The sequence below is a fragment of the Nycticebus coucang genome, chromosome 19 (assembly GCF_027406575.1).
Source record: "Nycticebus coucang isolate mNycCou1 chromosome 19, mNycCou1.pri, whole genome shotgun sequence".
NCBI lineage: Eukaryota > Metazoa > Chordata > Mammalia > Primates > Lorisidae > Nycticebus > Nycticebus coucang.
In genome coordinates this window covers 57,573,255-57,592,011 of record NC_069798.1, presented here as the reverse complement: position 1 = coordinate 57,592,011, position 18,757 = coordinate 57,573,255, and the positions used below count along the sequence as shown (strand labels likewise).

Sequence of the window (18,757 nt, the reverse complement as noted above, 5' to 3'; positions counted from 1 at the left end):
GCATGCTGCCCAGGTTGGGACCACTGTGGAGGTGTGGTGTCTTCAATCTGTTCTCTTTGAAGATTGGCAATCTGGATGTACTTTTGAATTTGGGGAGGAAATGGTCTGTCCAGGACTCTGCTATCTTTCAGTGATACACACAGATTAGTTTATGAGCTATGGTGTAATTCTGTAAGAAATGCAAAAGTATCAGTTACCCAGCTCTCCTGAGCGTGTTTAACAGATTGGTGTGCCCTGATGGCAAACACAATTCCAGTCAGCCAACACTTTTCTCTTTTTATTCTCCAGAGGTTTTAAAAAAGCTGTAGTGAAGAAGAGAAAAAGATCTAGGCTTTCTCCTCAAAGGGTGGAGCCCCTTGAGAATTGATAAATATTGTTTTTACTTATTCCTATATCCTTATATCTCCAGTTTGGAAGAGAAAGTAATTATTTTGAAATTTCTCCCTTGGAACCACTGTTTCCAGAAGCCATGGTCTTTTAAAATTGCCATTGCTACCTTCCTTGTGTCCCTGGGTGTTGTGAGCAGAGATGTTGCCCGTGGCAGGTGACGTCATCTGCCTTGTGTATGTCACAGGGAGTCTATTACAGATAAAATTGCTTTGATAAATCACAAGGTGCTGTGCAGATGTTGCTGTTATATTTTTAGTGAGGCTTCCACGTTGAGGTGGAAAGATGGTAGAAAGTTCATAGAATAAGCTTGTGATATTCATGTACTACTGTATAAAAACAGATGGGGTTGATTGTCTAGGACGCGAAGATAATGACCAAACAGAGACACTGGCTTTGCAACTTCTTACAGGTTATTTAGCCAATGGGAACTATTTTTTCTGAACTATAAATGGGAATGTTAATACTTGGCTTTCTTAAGGCTGCCTTAGGTGAATTTGGGTGACTACTTGACAGTCTGGATTATGTTGTCTCAGTTTAAATCTTGGCTCTGACACTTACTGTCTGAAGGACACTCAGAAGTTCTTTAACTTACTTGAACCTCCATTTCCTTATCTGTAAAATGGGCAAATGAGACATCCTCCCATAGGGCTATTATATGAATTAGATAAGGCATGTTGAAAACTGGGCACAGTTCCTCGTTTCTCATCATAGCCTCATCAGAGCTCTGGAAGGGGCAGCTCAGGAATTTGCTAAGTGTTTCTCCTCTTTTCCTTCCTCCCTCCTCCCTTCAGTAGACATTTGTTGGGCATCTACTATTGGTAGGAGCTATGCTGTAGATACAGTGTTTATACAAAGTGGACACTCCTATCAGGGACTCAGTGATTTAAAATTTGATTTAAAATATGGATACAAAGTAGTTAGTGTTGGGTAAGGAGAGATTGGGTGAGTAAAGCCTGTTTCTGGTAGGTCAGAACTGTGAGACATCAAATAGTTATTTGCACCAAGCAGAGTCACCTCGTAAGATTATTTCTTGTAATGGTGGATACGAGTGGATGATCTTGTGTGCCAAGCAGAGAACAGTGATTGGCTGATGCAGCCAGTGTCCTCTGGGGAGCGGCTGTGGTTCTCTCCTCTGATTGGCAAACATAGTCAGTCATGTGTCAAAGCAAACCTTGTGATTGGAAGCTTATGTATCCCTGGTGCTGTGCTGTCCCGTGAGTGGTCCCTGCCTGCATAGAGCCTCCTTAGAACCTGGGGATCTCACGGCCTCAAGGTTGGTGAGTGCAAATGCAAAGTGATAGCCTGAATAATCTTTCATCAAACCCCTGAGCTCAGAGAAGCACTTTGGATAAAGTATAAAATTGTGTATTTTTAACCCTGCTGCTTTTAGGGAGGTCTTCAGGACTAGGTTTATTTTATTGTCATGAATTTATACCTTTTCATAAAAAATGGTCCCAACTGAGATTCTCTTTTCCCAAGATTCCCTTAGTACAGAATTCTTATTCTCTAATGAAGTATATGTAGCTTGCTTCTGCCTTTTAGTAACTTGAATGTTTTTAGTGATTAGAGCTGTTGACTAAGTTTGGTGGTGATCATTACAGCCACTTGTATTATTTTTATCTCTACTTTCTGAGTGTAGAAAATAATTATTTGAAGGATGTAGAATAATTCTAGATAATGCTGAAGGAAATTTAATTCTTTCACCAGTTTTACTTAAAACCACATAAGGGAAATAATGAACATTGCAAAGATGATAATGATAGCATTCTGCTCTCAAGTGGGTATTTTGTGCCAGATAACATGCCACAGGCTTGGCACACATAGTCTAGTCTCATTGTACCACCCAGCAACTGTTTGAAGTGGTGCTTTCTGAGTTTTCATATTTTACAGATGAGGAGCATTAAGAGATAACAAGGTTAGATAACTTGCCCAAGTTCAAACATCTTGTTAGTGGAAAGTTGTTAGTTGGACTGGGGACTTCAGTGCTTAGGTTATGAGCTGTTAACTGCCCCCTCTCCCCCCAGGGCAGAACTCCTCTGATGTTCTTCTCTGCATAGAATGAGGGGAGGGGCTGTAGCACAGGTTGGCACAGGCCCGGCTCTCCAATCCCAGGGATCCGCAGCTGATGGAAGAAAGGAAGTAAGGAATATTCTGGGCCTCTCTCTGGGTCCCCCTCCCTGGGCTTCAGGAGTCTAGGGTCTCCAATGGGTAACAGGGTGAGCTGACATTGTTCACCCCTCTAGATCTTTCTGAGTCTTCACAGACCTCTGGGCAGCACCCTGGTCTCCTCATTCTCTAGCTTCAGGCCAAGTTAGGCTGCTGGCAGGAGATTGAAGGGCAGGACAGAGTTTAGAGGACTTCTCTCCTCCCCCAGCTCCTGTGCCCTCCTGGACTGAGCCCTGTTTCTCCATCTGCATGTCAGCTCCTGCTGGGCAGGACACCGCTCCCCCCCACCTCTTCCTTGTCTCTGAGCTTCTTCTGACTCTGGTCACAGCTTCTGTCTTGCCCCCTCAGCTCTGGGGTGCTGATCACTGGGCATCTTGACAGGACCCTTAGCCCTGCACAGACCTACCTGCAGCTCCATCCATTGCCTCTCGTCAAAGATGCTGTGCAGAGACCAGGGTGCTGTGTGTGGTCAGTGTGTGGATATGACTTGCTGATCTGTTGACTGATTTCTGGTTTTATTTAGTGGAAAGTGATGACAATGGAGTAGTATTACCCTTTTTTTCCTGTGACTGTATCTGACATATAAATGTAGAGCTTCTCTTTTAGGATATGGTTCTTTAAACATGTAGTGTCACTATTAATGGGTAGAAAAATAGCAGGGGCATCAAAATCTCTTGCAAAACCATAGAGAACCCTTGAAAGCTTTCTAGAAGTCAGAAAGGTTTCTAAGCTAGAAAACCTTAGCTGGTGTTTTAAGAAAAACAAATGTTTACACCATGGTTTTGGTAGTGACTTTGAGAGTAAGCCTTGGGGCAGAATTATGCAATGCCTGTATTTTTCCCGGATTCAAAATCACTTCTGCATAGTTAACAGATTCAAGGACACTCGTGGGAATTTTTTCTGAGCTGAGAGACATTTGCCACTGTTTTACCAGCTCTGACTTTAACAGTACCAAACTCATTTCAGAGCAGAGCTGTATGTCATGCAGTGAAAGTTTCCAGTCATCTGCAAAAAGCGAGTCCCCATGCAAATGCAAACAGAAATCACACATTTCCCAAGGCCTGATTTGCTTGTGTGATAAAGTCTTGCTGGTCTTTTAAATATATTTTTGCTTTGAAATCTTACTCTGGTACCTCTTTCTTGTGCTTTTCTCTCCATTTCTTTCTTTTAATTTAATTCTGAAAGCCTGACAGTTCTGTTTTCTTATTGGCAATGCTATAGTTGTTCCCAATAGTGAAGTTAGACTCTAAGTGCGGGTGAAGAACACCAGTGTTCGTTGAGCATCTGCTGTATGCACTCTGGCCGATCCCTGGCTAGTTACAGCCATTGAATCCTCAGAACCCTCATTATTTTGAGGTAGATGGGACTGTGCCTGAACTACAGATGAGGAAATAAATACTCAGTAAGGTCAAATGACTTGCATAAGGCTGTGTAGCTATTTGGTGACAAGAACTGAAATTCACATTATGACTAGTAAATTTCCAATTTAGGCCATGAATCTGATCAAGCGAAGGGCTCTCCCCCTTTGGGAAGTTCTTTGCTTCTGGATATCGGCACACTGCTTTGTCTGACTTTCTTACTACTGAAAAAGAGAGAAACAGTATGACTACTTCTGTGCCTGGTGCTTCTTTCATAAATGTTTCTACAAGTTTACTAGAATGTACGGAACACCTGTCATGCACCAAGTATTTTCTCAGAGCTGGGTAGGCGGCAGCAAGTACTTATGGGGCCTACTCTCCAGCAAATGTTCAATAAGGAATTACAGGGAAGGGTGCAAGGAAAGGAAGGAGTAGGTGCTCATTGAGTGTGTGTCAATAGGTTTGGGACCTCCACCTCTCCCCCTCCCTCCGCTTCTCCCCCTCCCTCCACCTCTCCCCCTCCCTCCGCCTCTCCCCCTTCCCTCCACCTCTCCCTTTCTCTCCACCTCTCCTCTTCCCTCCACCTCTCCCCCTCCCTCCGCCTCTCCCCCTTCCCTCCACCTCTCCCTTTCTCTCCACCTCTCCTCTTCCCTCCGCCTCTCCCCTTCCCTCCACCTCTCCCCTTCCCTCCACCTCTCCCCTTCCCTCCACCTCTCCCCTTCCCTCCACCTCTCCCCTTCCCTCCACTTTCCCCTTCCCTCCACCTCTGAGCCACAGGATTGTCCAGATCCTGATGGAAGGAAGTAGGGAGAAACTCTCAGCAGCAGGAGCAGCAGGAGCAGAGGCCTGAAGCAGCAATGAGAGTGATTGGAGTAGGTGAGATTGCACAAGCACAGGGGATAGAGGGAGATGAGAAGGGAGCCTCTCATTTGGTAATACATGATTGCTGTGCCTTTGACTTTTTATTTCAAGATACCATGGCAGCTCGCCAGGGTAGTTTTTCTGAGGTGATTAAAAAAAAAAGGTTAGGGAGAAGACAAGACTGAGAGAACGTGGTTGTATCATAATTACAGCGGGTGTGCCTTTGCCCTGTATGTCTGCCATAACAAAATACTATAGACTGGGCGGTGTATAAACAACAGAAACTCATTTCTCACAGTTCTGGACGCTGTGAAGCCCAAGATCAAGTCAGATTTGGTGTCTGCTGAGGGCCTATTTCCTGGTTCCTAAATGGCATCTTCTAGCTGTGCCTTCACATGGTGAAAAGAAGTACCTGAGGTCCCTTGGTCCTATCTTATCAGGGCACTAACCCCGTTTATGAGGGCTCCACCTTCATGACCTCATCACCTCCCTAAAGCCCTGCTTCCTGGTACCTTTACATTGGTGATTGGATTTCAACATAGGCATTTTGGGGACACATAAAGGTTGAGAGCATGGTAGTCAGCATTGGCTAAATTTTTGAACAGACTTACATTCAAGTTCATCAAATGAAAGTGGTTATAGAAAGGAATGGTTAAACCTGGAGTACTGTCATGTGGGCTGCCTCTGCCAAGAGGAGTTTGCCCATAGAAGAGTGGGGACTGTGAGTGTATTGTAGGTGGCCCTCTGTAGCTTCATTTTGGCGGAGTATTGACTTCACATAAACTCAGGGATGTCTTAAGGTATGACTGTATCTACCCTTTTAAAATGAAGTGATAGAAAAACTTTATAAACCTTGCTTCCAGGGAAGCAAACTTTTTGACTATAAACTTTAGACTTCCAGGCCTAACTAGAAGAAAGACTGATGTCTTCTAGCACAAAATCTCCTAGGTGTCTGAGTGCATTTGAGTGGTGGGCTATGTCAGACACTGTGTGCCCAGTAGGCATGGCCAGTGTGTGGGCTTGGCAAAAGATCGGTCACATGAAGTCAGCCGACTTCGTTGTCTAATAAGTTTTATCTGAGATCCCTAGTGTCTCCCTTCTTATATAGCACTGCCAAACTGTCACCTCTACAAGTGAATAAGAAAATCATCCTAGCCTAGCCTCCCTCCTTGTGTCCAAATCCCACAATGCTACCTACATCTTCAGTCCTGTGTCTATTTATGGCCCTCGGGAGAGGGAGCAGAAGGAATGAAACAGGGTCTTTGTTACTTGCCCTATATAAATTGTTAATTACTAGGTTGAGTAGTAATAAATGCCTTTTATTTATTAGCAAGGCCATTGTGACTATCTAAAGGTCATCAGAGCCTTTAAAAACAGGTTAAAATGTATTTTTCAATTCTGTTGATAAATCAAGTTTCTTTGCATCTTTTTGCCCTCATTACAGATACAGATTTTAAGCACATGTGACCTACAGACCCATGTTCTCATTCCTTTGACTCTCTCATAAGCCCCAGAGTTTTGAGTAGATAAAAAGTGAATAATTCATTAGCTTGTTTGTGCTAGTATTTTCAAAGAATAACCTTGCCTTTTAGATAAAAAGAAAATGCTACTGTGAATTACCTACAGTCCCAAACATGTTTCTTACACATAAATAATAATAACCAACAATTACGTGGAAACCCCTAGAGCCAGTAGACTCCCTCCACAGGAGGAGGGAATGAGTAGTTTCCTCCTGCCATGGCCAAGGACGGCAGTAGGGCTTGGTTTTGTGATTCCCAATGTTCTGTTTCTCATAACTGCTCTCAGGTTAGTTGTGTGAGATTTTGTAAAGGTGGTTCATTCATGAATTTGACTTTGGCTTGCATATAAAATGACAAGCATCATTTGTGCCTGAGTTTTACACATTTGCTTTTTAGACCCCTAGGTGCTATCAGTGCTTTTCCCCCCTCTTTATTGTTTATTCTTTCCTTGTTTATTTATTTTTATTGTGGTAAAATACATATAACATTTATCATCTTAACCACTCGTAAGTGTACAGATCCGTGGTAGTATGTACATCCATAATGTTGTACAACCATCACTACCATCCAACTCCAAAACTGAAACTCTATACACATTAAATAATAACTCCTCATTGCCTCTCCTCCAGCCCCTGCAACCACTGTTCTACTGTATGTCTCTATCATTTTGATCAAGTACCTCATGTGAGCGGAATCATAAAGTATTTGTTTCTTTGTGACTGGCTTATTCCACTCAGCATACTGCACTCAAGATTCAGCCATGTCATAGTGTATTAAAATTTCCTGCTGTTGTAAGGCTGAATAATATTCTTGTATGGAGATACTACATTTTGCTTATCTATTCACCTGTCTGTGGACACTTAAGTTTTTTTCATGTTTTAGCTTTTATAAATAATGCTACTAGGAACATAGATGTACCAATGTGTCTTCAAGATCCTGCTTTCAATTCTGTTGAGTATAAACGGAGAAGTGGAATTGCTGGATCACATAGTAGTTCAAGTTAATTTTTTGAGGAACCGCCATACTGTTTTTCTACAATGGTGGTACTGTAGGTTTTTTACCAATAGGCAACAATTCTAAAAAATATTATCTAATTTGGTGAGCCTTGAGAAACCAGTAAAAATGGCTCAAAACACACCATCAACCTGAGTCATTTCTGGTGAGAGCTGGCTTTTCTGCAGGGCGTGCATGATTTGAAAAGAAAATAGTTTTCTCTGTCAGTCAGGATGGTTGAGATGCTCTTCATACATGAATAGCATTCTCAAATCATTTCTACACATTAGGTTGAGAGTTCTACACATTGGCCAGGTCTGAATTATACAATTCAAGACACTTGGGAGAAAACCTATCTATACCACCTCTCTTCCATGGGGTCTAGTTGCTGTAGTTGGAGGGGTTACCAGCCCCAGTCGTGAAACAGGAAGAGACTCAGTGAAGTTCACTCACAGCAGCACTCAACAGTCAAGCATTTGACCCCTTGACATGCAGGAAGGCCAGAGAAGAGCCTTGTGCGGGCCCTAATTTTTGTGAAGACAAGTCTCCAGGGAAACAAAGCCCTTGTGACCATCGGCATGAGCGTGACAGCTGCCAGGCTTGTTCAAGCAATGACAGCGGCCTCCAGAAGAGAAATGGGCCACTGGGAATGCAAAAGACTGTGTTCAGCATTTGTTTGGTCTGTGGTCAGCTGTCAGTTAATAGAATGGGCTGTGAGTTAGAAAATCAGGCCACACAGGGTCTTTCAGGAAATGTGTAATGTGGAGTTATTCTGACTCTTGTTATGCTGGCTGGAAAATGGAACGGTGGGTCATTGATAACAAATTATTCAGTAGGAAAGAATGTAATAAATGGAATTATTGGTTATGAAAATATCAAAGTGAATATGATAAACTTGTGATAAAAATAAATGTAAACCGTTTAAAAATTCAAAACTGAGTTTAGTTTTGTGATTTGCTATTATATGCCTTATGCCAGCCTGAAAGTGAAAACTCTTTTTTTTTTTTTCTTTTGAAAGTGAAAACTTTTAGTGTAGCCCTGGGGTCAAATGCAACCCATCTCTTGTTTTTACAAATAAAGTTTTATTGAAATGCAAGCATGCCCATTTATTATGTGTTATCTATGACTACACTCTGCTATAACATCAGAGTTTAATAGTTATGATAGATACTGTGTAGCCCACCAAAGCCTAAAATATGACTGTTTCTATAGAAGAAAATGTGTTAACCCTGCCCTAAAACTTTGTCACTCAAAGCGACATGGGTAATTCATTGGCACATTGGGCTAGCATCAGTTCTTCCCCTGAGATTTCATGAAATTATACACACAATCCTGTTTTGTGTACAAATGTGTATTTCTCTGCACCCCCATCCCCTCAGAGGTAGGGGGGCTCTATACCACCATCAGTTTCTCAACAGTGATTTATAATCATAAAGAGTCAAAAATCACTCAAATAGAAAGGGAAGCTTTGACTAGAATGGATTCTTGTTTGCAACAACAGTCACGAAGGCCTCACTTCTCTACAACAAAAATAGGCAGAGCCAGCTCAAGCTCATTTATTTATTATTCTTAAATAATATGGATTTGTAGCACAGCACAGTGGTGGCATGTGTCATTTTGTAACTATTATTAATGGATATGGAACTATTTCATGGAAATTGGTTCCTTGAGCCTTAATAGTTAGTGTCATATCACATTGTGGACCTGGAGATATTTATTATGTGCTTCTTCCACCTTGGAAAAGCGAATGCTCTGATGTCCAAAGTTTTAGGCCTTTGTAGTGTCTTTTTATGGGAATCTAGAAATTACTGATAGTTAGCCTGACAATGTTATTAAATGTCCACCATGTATGGAACTCTGTAGGAATTTCTAAAAAGCAGAAGACATCTAAAATGGGTTGAGTGTGACTTCTGATCACTGGTTCCCTGAGTGGCTATTCCGTGTACCCTGTGGTCTCATTCCTTACCAGTTTCCTGCAGGAGGTAATAGGAACCAGAATATTTATGTGTGCTCTTGTGTTACCCAGGTGGACAGGTGCTTCTGGAGATGGAACCGTGCAAAACAATTGAGGAGGCATAATGATGGTGCTTTTGGGAACCTGTGGCTTCAGAGGTAGAGAAAGAAAGAAAGCTTAGAAATTCTGGGTTAGCTGAAGACAATGGACCTTGGGATCAAAATACCACCCCCACAAACTGAAAAAAGTATATGTCACTTTGCTATACTAGCTATCGATTAGAGATTAATGTAGGAAAAAAAAAGATCATCATGATTAAAAATATAAATCCTATTTGGTGCTATTTTTTCAATGGAAAAATTCTTCTCTGGAACAAGTAGGTCCCTGAGGGCTAGGCCTGTGCCGTTCTGGGTCCCAGGTTCTGGAAGCTGGCATAGACTTGTGTAAGGAGCAGGACTCAGGCTGTCTGGGGCTCAGGGACTCTCAGAGTCCACCTGTGAAGCCAGAAGGTGGAAGCAGACACACAGAAGTGTGGCAAAGATGATGCTCTCAGGTGGGACTAGGCTTTAGAAGAGGAGAAGGACCTCTGGGAGCCAGGACACCCCCTGCTTTATAGCCCTGTGATTGTGGGTTATGGAGAAAAGAAAGACCAGGACCCTGGGAGATTTTGCTGATGCTGAAGCTTTCCTGCTTCGTGGGAGCAAGACTTTAGACATTGTCTCTGTCAGTGAGGACTGCTTTAACAAAATACATCAGACTGGGTGGTATTCAAGCAACAGAAACTTATTTCTCACAGTTGTAGGGGCTGGGAAGTCTGAGGTCAGGATGCCAGCAGATGCAGTATCTGGAGAAGGCCTGTTTCCTGGCTCATAGATGGCATTTTCTTGTTGCATCCTCATGTGGCAGAAAGGTGAACAAACTTGTGTGGGCCTTTTTAATATTAGTACCAATCCCCAGCCCTCATGCCCTAAACACCTCCCAAAGGTGCCGCCCACTAACACTTTTCTTTAGGGGATGGAGTTTCAACATATGAATGGGAGCGGGCACAGACATTCAGAACACAGCAGACACCTCCATTAGGTCTCATAGGTTATGTATATTTTCTTGCTGTGCCCACTGTTGGGCCCGAGAGTGGTGGTACCCAGCAGCCGTGGGCACGCCTATTTCCAGATCTTGGTTTCTAACTGGCATTTTTCACTAAAAGTAAAGGGCTGATCTGGGGCTTGGGCAGGGGAAATACAAGATAAGCCAGAGATGGGGCCATGTCCAAAGGGCACAGAAGCCAGCAATGGCCAAACCTGGGACAGTTTCAGCATCAAAATAACTGTAGCAGCAATAGGTCACAACTCCCTGAATAATATCAAATCTGTGCACCCAGGTCACTATAAACCAGCGGTTCTCAACCTGTGGGTCATGACCCCTTTGTAACAATGAAAACACATCCTGCATATGAGGTATTTACATTACGATTCATAACAGTAGCAAAATGACAGTTATAAAGTAGCAACGAAAATAATTTTATGGTTGGGGATCACCACAGCATGAGGAACTGTATTAAAGGGTCGCAGCATTAGGAGGCATTAGGAAGGCTGAGAACCATTTCTATAAACAAATGATAAGTAAGTAAATGAGAATGTCCTACCTTCTTGGAATGCTCACTAATCAATGTAGAAGAGAAAGATGGTATTTGAAAAAAAAATCATCATTTGGCAGTCATGAGGAAGAAATTTTAAAGAATGCTAAAATGGGCAAAAGTTTGATGAGCTGTTGATGTAGTTCAGGGTATTACTCCACAAAATATTTATAAAATACAAAGGGTAGAGGAGAGACCAAGGAGGCACAAATGATCAAAGGGAACACAAGCGTCTGCTCGGATGGAGAGGGAAGGTTACAGCGTCACTTCTGTGGTATCTTCTTTAGGCAACCCCCCCACACATACACACACACAAAAAAACCCCACCCCACCCCCACCAACATAAAAACCAAATCTATTCACGTGAAAACATCAGACAGCCACACATTGAGGGATATTCTATGAAATAACTTTTGGTAATCTTCAAAACTATCAAGGTTATAAAAGTCAAGGAAAGACTAACTCTTCTAAGTTGAAAAAGACTAAAGAAACCTAACAAGTAAATGCAATATGTGATCTTGAACTCCATTCCTTTGCATTATCAGAGGACATTTAGGTTAATTTCCTGATTTTAATGGTTGTACTGCAGTTACATAGGAAATACTCTCAGCAAATGGAGGTAACAAGACCTCAGATCTTCAGCTTCCTATCAAATGGTTCGTGGGGGAAAGTTATTTGTTTTTTCCAAGAAGGAAAATCCAATGGGTCATTGTTATGTTTACTGAAGTTGTGGAGATGATGGCAGAGTTCTGCTCAGATTGCATAAGTGGGAGGAAGGTGGGAGTGACGTGGCAGATTTTAATATCTTTAGCAGAGAAGCAGGTTCCAATAGGGGCAAGAAGGAAGAGAGAACAGATGGATGTGCTGTCGTCAGCTTAGGGTAAAGGAGAATCGACCTACACAGGAAGGAGTAAATAGGAGTTAAGAAGCCATGAGAAAAGGCTGGGTGAGACTTTGATGGATTTGAACGTGGAGGTCTGGGCCTCGAGTGGGCCTTGAAAGACGTGCATCGATCAATCCATGAGCGCTGGCCTTTGCTGACCCTCTGGGGCCATCCAGGTAAACAGCCATGGATGTTAGGCTATCTGGAGACACTCTGTGCCTATCATAGACACTGTGGGGCCAACTTGGGGGCAGCTGCCAGGGACTTCAGAAGGGTTATAACAGTTGATTCTGTTAATAGAAAGGGAGATTGGTTTAAGCTCACACTGAGGTCCATTTCACTGAATCTTGGTCCTCTGTGATTCATTTCTGTTCATGCTAATGAAAATCTGGCTGGCTTGAAGTACAGGTCCCAAATGTGAGGATTTAAGTATGAGTCCTCTGTCTTTGGTTATAATGATGATCTTTCGTGTCTTTTGTGATTGCTGCTGTGGTCCCTTAGAAGCTGGGAGAGGAGTCTGAGATTGAATTATAGGATTGTTGTGGTTTCATATTAATTTAATTCACCAAAGGATATGAATGCCTAGCATGTGCTTAGATGCTACAGTTTATAAAGATAAAAAACATGTGTTTCCTGCTCTGGAGGAAACAGAGTCTGGTGGGGGTGAGAATTGTGAATGAACAAATATAAGGCAGCATGTGAATTGTTTAATAGGGGCTGATAATGGCTGAGGAATTCAGTGGGGCGAAGGAGCCTCCAGCTTTGCATAGTGGGAAGGGAAGCCTTCAAGTCAGAGGAGCAGGGGGTATGTTTGTTTCTTCAAAGACAGGCACAGAGGTGAGGAACCAGAGTTTGGAGGGTATGCAGAGCCTGGGGGAGGTATGGGAGGGAGATGGGGGCCGGGTACTATCAGAGCCAGATCCCAGAGGACCTTGTGTGCCACACCCAAAATATCTAGAGGCAAGAGCGTGTTTGCTGCGCTGTGCGTCTGGACGTCTGCTAGTCACTTCACTTGTGCAAAGTAAAAATTTAATCAAGGAAAGCACCAAGTCAGGAAGCTTTATTTCTGTGGATCCTCGCACAAGTTGTTTAAATGGCTTTTGGCAGCTTTTCTGGATGTGTGAGAGGCTTACTAACCCTGTTTTGAGGCTTCCTCCCACTGAGAATCTTAGCGATAAAAGGAATCACTGAGCCAGGTGGGATGGAGATCTGTATGAGGCATTGCGTTATGTGGGAATGCAGATGAGCCTGCAGAAAACCTACCGGAAAGTAGAGAGAAGGGTACAAAGTCACCAACCTTAACACGGGGCCACACTGACAGATATCACCACCCTTTACTCTGGGATACCTCTAGCACGTATCTCCTGAGAATGACGACGTTCCTCCTACATAATCACAATACTATTATCATACCCAGGAAATTCACCATTAATTCAACAATATCATCTACAGTTCATATTCAAAAATGTCTTTTATTGCTGTGGACTTTTTTCCTCCCCTCAATCCTGGATCTCATCGTGGTTTGTACATTGTAATCGGTTTCCTCATCTCTTTAGTCTCTCATCATCTACAACAATCTCCTTGCTTTTTGTTTTCCTTTTCATGACATTGTCAGTTTTGAGGAACAATACCAGTTTGACATGTCTCATCCCCTCTCCACTAGACGCAAGATGAATCTTTTGGCATGGTGACCTCATAAGTGATGTGTGCTTCCCAATGACGTCGGTCTCTTATGACTAGTGAGGGTGCTAACCATGATCTTTGATTAAGGTGATATCTGCCATATCCCCATTGTAAAGACAACTTTCCTCATTCTTACTTGATGGTATAAAAGAATGTTCCAGGCTCACTTTGTATTTTTCTGTCCCCAAACCTGGAACCAATCAGTTTTTCAAGGTTTTTTGTTTGTTTATTTGTTTTTTCAGTGAGAAATGGTATTTACAAACCAAGATCTTAGAAGTAAATGTGCTTATCATCACTGGACTGCCATGGTGTCCAGGCCTTTCAGTTGACAAAACTTAGAATATATACCTCGTGCAAGTTGTACATAAGTTGGATGTTTATAACTTGGGGACTACCTGTATATTATTTTAAATCACAGGTGTAATATGATGGTTCCAGTTTAAATTCAATACAACTTTGTTCCTTCCCATCTGTCCATATTCCAATATTTTCATCTCTCCTTCCATAGTGAGGAAGCCTTGTTTTCTGACAACGTCAATATAATTGCTTATTGGTTTTAGCATATAGTATATACAAAATAGTTTCAGGATTACTACTATAGTAGCATTAATAGCAATACCAACAACAAACCAACTAAGTTCAAGATTGTTTTGCAGTTATTTATTTATTATTATTTTTTTTGTGGTTCCATTATCAAATTGAATTCAGTTTAGTTGTTTCTGTTTTTATTTAATTTTAGGGCTGGATTTTGTTCATCCTTTTAAATTTAATTTTTTTTTTGTATGAAAACATTTACATGGCTCAAAAGTCACGTTCGTATTTTGAAAGAGGTCTCACACTGTTCCAACTCTTCTCTGTTCCTACTTATCACCTTTTTGGAGACTCTTTCCCCGAATTGGTTTGTTCTTTCTGTATTTATTTGTAAAAATAAACAAATATATACTCTTTCACCTTGTTTTTTTCTTTTATTCACTTAACAATATTACCTGGGTGCTATTCCAAAGTCATTCATAAACATCTTCCTCATTCTCTTTTACAAACACATACCACTCTTCCAGGTGGGTAGACATAGTTTGAACGGTTTCCTCTGGAGGAGTTTTTCCTCCAGCATATTACTATTGCAAATAATGATGTGATGAATTATCTTGTGAAAAGATTATTTTGTATTATGGAGCTATATTTTCAGAATGAATACTTATAAGTGGAATTGCTGGGTCAAAAGGTAAAATCCCATTTAGCTTTATTAGATAATTCCACATTCCCCTCCCACCATTTTGTTTTCACAATGGCCGTGTTCAATAGTGCCTATTTGTAGAGTAGATTATTCAGAGCACCTTTTAGTTAGAGTGAGGAATTAACAGTGGCTCTAAATTCTCAAATGACATTGGAATCACCCAAGAAAGGCTTTTCTCTTTCCAGATCTGTACATTAGGACTCTTACCCTTGGACATTAATTTATCAGGTTTTCAGTGGACATTATGAAGCATGGTTTCAAATTTCAGTATTTTTTAGAAGTACTAGTTTAACATCTGAGTTTAGTTACCCAGTGACTCTTTCCTTTGACTAACATGCCATTTTCGAGGAGGTAAATACAAGCATAGCTATAATGCATGATTTCTGAGTTGCCTACAAGTGCTGGTAACCATATACCCTTAATTTTTCAAAAATTGCCTAATTTCCATTAGTTTTCATCCATTCTACAAGCATTTTTTTTTGAGCACTTATTGAGTCCCACTCATGGTCTAGATGGTGAAGAAAAATGATAAGACAGACCAGATCCCTATCCATGGGGTCTTCTTTCTAGCTGAGGGAGGAGCAGATCAATAGGAGTCCTTTGAGCCCCTCAATTGGCCAAATGCTGCAGGCGTGTGTAGGTAACTGCCCTTAAGAAACTCACTTTCCAATGGGGGAGACAAGTAGACAGAATATGAACATTCTAGAAAGGGGCGTTAGGAGAACATAGAAGTGACATCTAAACCAGCTGGATGGACAAGGGAAGGCTTCTCAGAGGAGCCGATAAGAGACTGGGGCTGAATTTTTTCACAAAAGGAAAGGATAGCATCCAGAGCTAAGAAAATGAAAAGCTCAGAGATGAGAGAAACATTGTTTTCAGAGAAATGCAAGTGATTCGGAGTACCTGGCATGTGGGATTCAAGCCAGGACACAACAAAAACAAGTTTGGACAACTAACCTTGGGCCTTATCTTTTGCTCCAGTGTCTGGTGCCTGGTAAAAACTCAGTAAATCACTGGATATTTGATTGAATGAATGACAACTTTCCAATTTGAAGAATAGAGCAGTTTTGCATTAGCTTTTTGCTAACCACACTCATCATTAAAGGAGTTGGTGTTTCCAGTATATTTCACGTTTTATCCTGCACGTGAAACTGATTATTTTTTCACAATCAGATTAGGAAAGTGGCTATAATTTAGAGAGGTGACCTTCAGTGGACGTATTGCCCCATTCTAGATTTACGGACAGAAAGAAAAATCTCTTCATATTGTTGTCATGATGTTCTTGTCTTTTTATCTGCTTATTATAATCCAGCTTCAGGGATAGATGACATTTTAAAAATCCATAGTCCCTTTGGCCCTGAGAGCCCTTGTAATATTTCCCATCCGCTAAAGAAAAGCAAACAGATGAGATGAATAGACAGCCCTGATGTTTAGTTGTGTTAGCTCTAGAATTACTTCCTTATGAAATCGTGTTTATGTGTGTGTCTGTGGTTCTGTGGTCTCATTGATATTTCATTAGACAGGAACACAGAGGAGTTTCAAGAATTAAGATGATGAGTGGCAAGTTGGCAGTTCTTGGTGGAAGCTGGAATTGGATTTGTAGCCCTAGGAGTGGGGCACTGGGAATCCCCTTAGATTTCAATTTCTTGGAGGCTTTGTGACCTCCTCGCTCTTTCTGATGTAGGTTAAATTTGACCTTGTTTTATTTTAAGTTACTCAATAACTTGAGAGCATTAGAGAATTATTTTCTGAAATAGACTGGCTATCTCAATAAACCAATTTAATCTGATTCTTGTGACCTACATCAGCTAATGGTTTGTGAAAATCTATTTTCATTTAAATCTGTGTTTGTTATTTCACTCCTGTTATTGCCACATCTCTGTGAAAGATGTCAGAATATGCATTAAAGCAAGGAAATAATTGCTTTCTCTGCTGGTAAACGTCAGAATTTTTGGTAGAAGCATAGACTCAGGCATGGAAAGAAACAGTCTGTCACTGCTTAACTGCCTAACAGCAGGGATGGAAAAACATGTCTTACCATTTCTTCTGCTTTGATAAGTATCTTGAATTAATCAGTTATAGGTTTATCATGTCCTTATAGGTGCTCGTAAAATGGGAACAGACTGACAAAAGCTGGAGCAATATTTCTGTATAGAGGGAAGGTAATAATATGCCAAGTGGCAAAATGTATTACCATCAAATTGCTATTTGATTGAAAACACACTCTTTGTATCTGGCAAGACCTAATGATACAGATAGGTTCTAAATACAGTGTGGCTTCTAAAATCCTATCAATTTTATTTTCTGGTCTGAAAGACTCTAATTTTGTGATTTTCTACTTATAAAATGCATGCTTCTAAAGTCAGTCTTTTTTAAAATTCATAGACATTAATATAATTTGAGTAAGTTTAAAAAAATATTAGCTTACTATTTCTAGATACTTGGTGACAATTCTGAGAAAGACAAATTAGTAAAAATATTTTTCACAAAGGAAATAAAAGTTGAAACTCCATAAGTTATTGAGTTAAACAAGATTAATTCAATAGGCTATGCATTGCTGTTTGGGAAATATTTTTCCTTAACTGAATTGGGATAGCAGTTTTCACCAGATAAAACTTAATGACTTTAACTAAAGTGATTAGCTGAGGGCAGATAAATATTTTGTTCTGTAAAAATATTTTAAGTAGTTTTATTTAAGTAGTGTATGTATACATATGTTACAGAAAGCAAAAACAAAATATCCACATGATGTGAATACACATGTAGACCTTCCTGCTTGTACAAATCTAAAATGCTTTAGGATGAATTCACTCTAACTAAAAAAAAAGGTCCTTTTGTGTTGATAAAAATTGCTATTAAGTTGTTGATCATTGCTGAGTGACTCTTAACAGTTTAAAAATATGACTTGAGGGAGACGCCTGTGGCTCAAAGAAGTAGGGCGCCGGCCCCATATGCCGGAGGTGGCAGGTTCAAACCCAGCCCGGCCAAAAACTGTAAAAAAAAAAAAAACAACCCAAAAATATGACTTGAGAATTTTACTTCCTCTAAAATTGAATACGTCTGACGTCATGAAGAATAACAAAACCAGTTGAAGGTTTTAGAATTGTGTCTCTTAGTTCCAAGAAAGGAATTGGGTTTTGCATAGCCTATGTGTATACATGTATTTATAGATCATGACACATATAGACCCACACATACTATGTTTAGAATATTATTTACATTGTAAATAGGTTACATAATTTTGAAAACGTTTTGGAAGTTTTTTTTTTTTTTTTGATGATAAGACAAGCTTTGCCACTTAACAGGACAACTTACTTTTTATAGAAATCATTAACATGTAAAGTTTTTGAGTGACATGAGTCATTCTTCCTGACGTAGAACTTGTATTTTAATAGTGTTTTTTTGCTTTGAGGGTATGTGTTGTGTCCTATGTTGATTTTTTTTTTACAGTTTTGTGTTTGGCCCTATAACTTGAATTTTCATTTCCATTTCTGGCTCCTTAGAAAGTTGAATATTCTTATTATTGCGATGAGAGAGCGAGAGTCAGGCGTGGGCGCTCATTGAAGACGTGTGGTTTGAAGAGGAGGCAGGAGCTCCCAGAGGGAAAGATAATGAATCCCAAAATGTCCCAGTGTCGACTCTGTAATAACAGCCCGGTGTTTAGAGAGAAGGGAATGTAGGAGACCAGAAATGACTGGCCTAGGGACAGCCCTACGTTGGCAGCCCAAGGGTGACTGAGTGACCGGCTAGGCTCTGGCCTGGTACCACAGATCCCTGACAGGTATTTTGCTGCAGCTTTTCAGAGACACAGAGAATCTGAATGCTGTTAAAGTTTAACCTCTATAAACTTAAACATTTGGGATTCATCGTCTCTTCTGCTTCCCCTGTTTTTTTCTAGAAGGTTCTGAATGAAAATACCTATTTCTTTGTTCAACTAGACTTGGCAAAATATAACTTCATGTAACTTAGTGCCCCATAGTTGTCTAAATTTCATGGGTAAGTTAGGACTTTTTGGAAGTCCATAGTTTAAGATCTAGAGCACCTTGGCCATCTCTGTCACCTTCAAGTGCCTCTCCTCACTG

The 18,757-nt window shown here is 40.8% G+C and overlaps 1 protein-coding gene across 6 annotated transcripts in view; it reads left to right on the top strand.

Annotated features, from left to right (window-relative positions):
• The window catches only part of RNF152 (ring finger protein 152), a 76,851-nt gene that overhangs the window by 36,492 nt on the left and 21,602 nt on the right, over nucleotides 1–18,757 (top strand). Inside the window, exon 1 of one of the 6 annotated variants that reach the window (XM_053571716.1) lies at nucleotides 11,916–11,934. The exons of the other annotated variants lie outside the window; for them this stretch is intronic. The gene's annotated coding sequence lies outside the window, so the exon portion shown is untranslated. Of the gene's footprint in view, nucleotides 1–11,915; nucleotides 11,935–18,757 lie in introns of those variants that run through there. 6 annotated transcript variants of the gene reach the window in all.